Genomic DNA, 6,843 nt, shown 5'->3' with positions numbered 1-6,843 from the left:
CAGCCTCTGTTTAAAAACATCCAAAGAAGGAGACTCCACCACACTCCAAGGTAGGGCATCCCACTGTCGAACAGCCCTTACAGTCAGGAAGTTTTTCCTGATGTTTAGGTGGAATCTCTTTTCCTTCACCTTGAACCCATGACTCCTGGTCCTAGTCTCTGGAGCAGCAGAAAACAAGCTTGCTCCCGCACCAACATGGCATCCCTTCAAATATCTAAACATGGCTATCAAGTCACCTCTTTACCTTCACTTCACCAAACTAAACATCCCCAACTCCCTATGTTGGGTGGGAATTGGAGGGAGAATGGGGTATGTCTTTCTGCCTTTTTTCCTTGATCAGGACTCCTTTGAGGAACCAGATGGACAACAACCCATATATTCTCTCCTCAATTGACAAGGTTTTCAATATCCTACCAACCTATATAATCATTGGTGATCTCATACCTTACACCATCTGTTTCCCTCCCTCTTGCTTCCCAAACACATTGGCTGATCACACACATCTTCTACATCGTAGAGGGCGAATTATAATTCTGTGTAAAAATATCAGCCCTTTGAAGATCTGTTCTCAAAGTTGGTGGAAGTGTCTTCTGTTGATTTTAATTTCTCCCTTCTGCTGATCAGAAATCACTCCTAGTATGGGATTTGGGGAAGGATCTATAGGAGAGTTTTACTTCTTTCATCACGTAACATACATATGCAATATATACACACATGTATAATGTGTGCCTCTTCACTGATACATCTTGCTTGGTAGATTCCTCAGGGTCACTTTTTCAGGTGTTTCATTCAACTCCTCTTGATTTATTTCATCCACTGTTGATTTTGTACACAGAAGGTATTAGGAAACCCTAATTTACATGTTTTAGGAAACCCGAATTTAGTTAACCTCAAGTTGTGAATGTCTTCCAAAAACGGATGGAATAATCTGGATGCCGTCTGCCTAGATCTTCCTGGGCGTGTACCAAACCCAGGCCGACTGTAGATGCATGCTGGCGTGTGGTTTGACAGCACAGGCTCAGAACGTGGAGGCATGGCAAAGTTGTATGATTACTTCATCTGGCAACGAAGACCCGGTTTTTCAATATATGCAGACATTTTACTGTGCCAATAAACAGTTCTCTAACTCTTTTATGGTAATGTGCTAAATTGTTTGCATCCATTGAGAAAAAAATGGGTTTTTTTTTGTGTCCATGGTAACGCAATCATACTCCTTCTTCACAATTTGCCTGCATATCTGTTTTTTTGGGGAGCAAGGCTGGATTTTGACAATCGGTGGGAAAGAGAATGTCAAAGTGCTTGGTGTGCGTCGTAGGCTCGGCTCACACTAGAGGTGGCTTCGCAACAGGCTCACCTTAATATCAGGTCACAAGTGATGATGCCTAGGCAGAATCTGGCCATGCACATACGACCAGCGTGTTCAGCTCAGAAAAGACAAAAAAAGACAACATGAAAACAAGGATCTCCTATAGATCCTTCCCCAAATCCCATGAAAAGACAACATGGAAAAAGACAACATGAAAAATCAATATGAAAAATCAATTGCGAAGGAACGGTTGCCTGAATCTATCCCTACTGTCAAAATATCTAGATCAACTAGATCAGTGGTTCTCAACTTGGGGGTCGGGACCCCCTTGGGGGGTCGAACGGCCCTTTCACAGGGGTCGCCTAAGACTCTCTGCATCAGTGTTCTCCATCTGTAAAATGGATAAATGTTAGGGCTGGGGGTCACCACAACATGAGGAACTATATTAAAGGGTCGCGGCATTAGGAAGGTTGTGAGCTAGATGGTCCAGTAGGTCTGATTTTTTAAAAATAATTTTTTACATGTAAATAGAAGAGGGGAAACGAAGATGTTTAGGGGATGGGAATCTTTGATTCTGTGGGAAAGATAGCATGGTGAGCACATTAGATCAGGTGATCCTAACTACCCTGTTTCCCCGAATATAAGACATCCCCGGAAAATAAGACGTAGTAGAGGTTTTGCTGAAGTACGAAATATAAGGCATCCCCCAAAAGTAAGACGTAGCAAAGTTTTTGTTTGGAAGCATGCCTGATGAACAGAATACAGAAATATAAGACATCCCCTGAAAATAAGACATATCGCATCTTTGGGAGCAAAAATTAATATAAGACACTGTCTTATATTCGGGGAAACACGGTAAGTAGTGCATTTAGAACTCCTAGGTTCTTTGGAAGGAAACATGCAGATGGAACATAGGAGTTGATGCCTGAAAATGTTGGTTTGAAAAAGCACTATATGTTTTCCCTTGTGCACACATATATAACACACACATCATCATAGGGTAGGGTTTTCTAACGCTCCCTTTGTAAATATGGGATCTTTCTGAGCCTTGATAGTGTTTTATTTATGAAAGGGGAAAATAGGTGGGATGTAAGGTCATTATATCGAATTTTCAAACTCCCAATTGAATACAATAAACCTGCCAAAGAAACTGCAACTTTTCTTCACGTGTTTTTGGTCTAAGGGTTCAAATAATTCTTTTCTGACCTAAAACTCATCCAGAGCTTTTGCAAAGGTAATCACCCCAACGAGCTGCATGAGCAACGGAAAAGCGAGTGTGGAGAGACTATGTCCTGTCAGCCATTTAAACAACAAAAACATTTCTGAGACTGTTTTTCTTCCTCTGGAACTCAGGGAGAAAGCTCTTCTATCCTCACCCTCACAGTGGGAAAGTTGGGCAGTGTGCAATTTTGAGTGGACCAATGGCAGGAAGGGAAATGGCTATATAGTGCATCTCTTTACTGCTTTCTCACTCTCAATTGCAGCCTACCTGGCTGCAAAACAACCCAGTGATGGAAAGAAATGTATGTACATCCTATCTCAGGGGCGTCCAACCCTGGCACTCCAGATGTTTTTGGACTACAATTCCCATCAGCCTCTGCCAGCATTATTCTGGCAGGGGCTGATGGGAACCGTAGTCCAAAAACATCTGGAGCGCCAGGGTTGAACACCCCTGCCCTATCTCATGCCTAATTTGGCCAGTGACAATTCTTAACAGTTCTGAGGTATTATCCTCTTGGAGGTTGAGGGCTGATTAATCCAAGTCTACATGTTGGAGGTTGAGGACCGATATAATAAAGTCTATATATAATAAAGTTGATATATAATAAAGTCGATATAATAAAGGAGCAGCAGTGGCGTAGGAGGTTAAGAGCTCCTGTATCTAATCTGGAGGAACCAGGTTTGATTCCCCGCTCTGCCGCCTGAGCTGTGGAGGCTTATCTGGGGAATTCAGATTAGCCTGTGCACTCCCACACACGCCAGCTGGGTGACCTTGGGCTAGTCACAGCTTCTCCGAGCTCTCTCAGCCCCACCTACCTCACAGGGTGTTTGTTGTGAGGGGGAAAAGGCAAGGAGATTGTAAGCCCCTTTGAGTCTCCTACAGGAGAGCAAGGGGGGATATAAATCCAAACTCCTCTTCTTCTTCTTCCACATCCTCATGTAGAACCATGTGGTGTAGTGGTTAAGAGTGGTGGTCTCTAACCTGGAGCACCAGGTTTGATTCCCCATTCCTCTACTAGAAGCCTTGGACTTGTCACAATTGTCCAAAGTTTCTCAGCTCCATCTACCTCACAAGGTGTCTGCTATGGGGAGGGGAAAGGGATTGTAAGCCACTCCAGGGCTTAAAAGTAGAGGGAAGTGGGATATAAAAACCAACTCTTCTTCTGTGTGAACTTCCAATGGATGTGTTCTTAGATTTGCTTGCTGAGAATGTAAAGGCCTGATTCATGAGAGGACTGAGAGAACGTAAAGGCCTAATTCATGAGGGGACTGCAGTTGGTCAAATGATTGGATAAATAATACGTCTGTCTGTGAGGAAGTTTAAGGTTCCTCCAGAGGTGGGATCCAGCAGGTTCTCACAGGTTCCCGAGAGTAGGTTACTAATTATTTGTGTGTGCCGAGAGGGGGTTACTAATTGGTGATTTTGCCACGTGATTTTTGCTTTCGTTACGCCCCTCCTCTCAGCAGTAGTGCGCAGAACTTGAAGCAGTCTAGCAGGAGGTGCACCGTCGTACGTGGCAGCCTGCGCCTGCGTGCATTTGTTTCCCGCCCAAGGACCAGCGCAGTGGCTGCGTCCTTGCCACAGCCCCGCCCAGGAATGCCTGGCCACGCCCCCATCATGCCCCGCCCCACCGCCACAGTTTGAATCCCACCACCATGGGAACCTGTTACTAAAATTTTTGGATCCCACCACTGGGTTCCTCCCTACTGCTGTTTTCCTGACTCAAGACAGCCTTGGAGAGAGGCCAACTTGCAGGCACTCCAGGACACATCTTTCTCCAATGGGACCAGTAGCACCCCTTCAGGGCTCTGCCCAGTTGGGAAAATAGTGTGGGGGAAGAGGTTTAAAGCCCCCTATCCATGTATACCCGGTCCCAACCTAAATGGGACCTCTGCACACATGGGTATTAAATCCCCAGCAGGGAACTCCCAGGGCATGTCAGGATGAAAGCCATTGTGGCAGCCACTAAGACTTTCTAACCTGTAACCAGTCCTGGGAATTTGCCCAAGGAGATGCAGCGAGATCCAGGTCAAGCTAAAGTTTTAATGGGAGAATCCTGAGCTACTTAGCCACTGAGCATCACTTAAGACACAGGTGTCAAACTCGCGGCCCTCCAGAGGTCATGGACTACAGTTCCCATCACCCCCTGCCAGCATCATGCTGGCATGGGGATGATGGGAACTGTAGTCCATAACCTCTGGAGGGCCACGAGTTTGACACCTATGACTTAAGAAGTCCTGTTTATGGCATTTTATGGGGGGTGAAACGTGTGAAGGTACGTTAAACAGCCAGAATGAATACCCGGAGAAGACCAATGGTGCATGGGACACATATCAGCCTTTTCCATTTCCTTGGTTTTGGGCTTTGAAGTCAAGCGTGTTTTCACCATTTTTCCAAATACGACAATCTTTCCAATACCGTGACGTGAACTTGAGATTCTGCCATTTTACTGGAGGGGAAAATTTGAAAATGGAGTTCTTTGGTCTGGCCGGCCACCGGTTGATTATTTTGATCCTGCGAAGTGCCAAACCTATAATCCCATGCCCTGCCAAATACGCTTGCATTCCAACTCTAAAGTATCACACATTTTAAAAAACTCTGTTATTTACCTACCATGAAGTAGCGAATACAAATAGGAAACGTCCTGTGACCACTTGGCCATGCAGCAGTGGCGTGGGAGGTTAAGAGCTCGTGTATCTAATCTGGAGGAACTGGGTTTGATTCCCAGCTCTGCTGCCTGAGCTGTGGAGGCTTATCTGGGGAATTCAGATTAGCCTGTGCATTCCCCGCCCACGCCAGCTGGGTGACCTTGGGCTAGTCACAGCTTTTCCGAGCTCTCTCAGCCCCACCTACCTCAGGGGGTGTTTGTTGTGAGGGGGGAAGGGCAAGGAGATTGTAAGCCCCTTTGTCTCCTGCAGGAGAGAAAGGGGGGATATAAATCCAAACTCTTCTTCTCCTTCTTAAGTATCACACATTTTAAAAAACTCTTTGTTATTTACCTACCATAAAGTAGCGAATACAAATAGGAAACGTCCTGTGACCACTTGGCCATGCAATGGAAGTTTTGTTAGCGAAGCTTAGGTAGATTTGTCACAGGGACCCTTTCCTATAAGCCCCATTGAAGAACATGACGCTTACTTCTGAGTAGACCTGCATAGATTTGCTCCCTTATCCTTGTAAGTTGTGTGGACGGAAATGCTCCTGGGAACCACTGCATGTTGCTTAGAGGACGCTTGGGGGAACAGCTTTGTTCATTTGCGACAAAATAATTTTCAGACCATCTGATATCAAAATATGCAGAGAGGATCATTTCCTTTCAGAGCAAATTAGTTCCAGCTCTTTTCTGGCTCGAGCCCAGACAGGTTAACTCGCGCGTTCTTGATCTCATTAGCAATGCCTTAAGCCAGATCTGGCTTCTTGACAGATATACAAAGTCTTCGAATCAGAAGGGTATTAATAGCCTCAAGAAGGATGCATTAGTGACCCTAGGGCCAATATACAGATCCAGCCCAGCTATTGCCATGGGGGTAATGGGTCCCTTCCCCTTCTCCTGGTGGGCTGGTCAGAAATTCTATTCGTACACGGAAGTGGCCTCATTTATGTCATCATTCACATTTTCGGGATGTGCTAGAAGTCTTGTTCGTGCAAGTGCCCGTTCTTCAGCGCTTACCTGAAGAGTGGTGTAGTGGTTAGTAGGTGGATTCTAATCTGGAGAACCGAGTTTGATCCCCCCACTCGTCCACTTGAGTGGCAGAGGCTTATCTGGTGAACCGGATGTGTTTCCACGCGCCTACATTCCTGCTGGGTGACCTTGGGCTAGTCACAGTTCTTGTTGAACTTTCTCAGCTCCACCTACCTCACAAGATGTCTGTTGTGGGGAGAGGACGGGAAAGGAGCTCGTAGGTCACCATGAGTCTCCTTACAGGAGAGAAAGGTGGGGCATAAACTCAAACTCTTCTTCTTCTTGGTTCAACAACATTGTCTGGGTGTCAGCTTTTGAGAGTAAAGGGATCTGGGACCCCAGAAAACTCATGCGCCCCCCCCCCCCCAATCTTGTTGGGTCTCTTGGGTTACTGCACTTGAATCTTGCTCTTCTCCTTCAGACTAACATGACTGCCTTCCTGAAACTAAGACTGGAAAATGCTGACTACTGCTATCGGACTTGCTCTGTAGGGTCCACCGAAGATCAGAAAGATAATTCATTCCACTGCCGCTTTGCCTCTTCCTGGCTAACCTTCCTGGAGACCGTGCAGGCTTCTGCAACGATTACAAGCTCACATACAAGTAGTGCCTTGAAGTCTAGAAAGTAAACGCC

The sequence above is a fragment of the Sphaerodactylus townsendi genome, linkage group LG15 (genome assembly GCF_021028975.2).
Source record: "Sphaerodactylus townsendi isolate TG3544 linkage group LG15, MPM_Stown_v2.3, whole genome shotgun sequence".
Classification (NCBI taxonomy): Eukaryota; Metazoa; Chordata; class Lepidosauria; order Squamata; family Sphaerodactylidae; genus Sphaerodactylus; species Sphaerodactylus townsendi.
Note: the sequence above shows the minus strand (reverse complement) of the source record.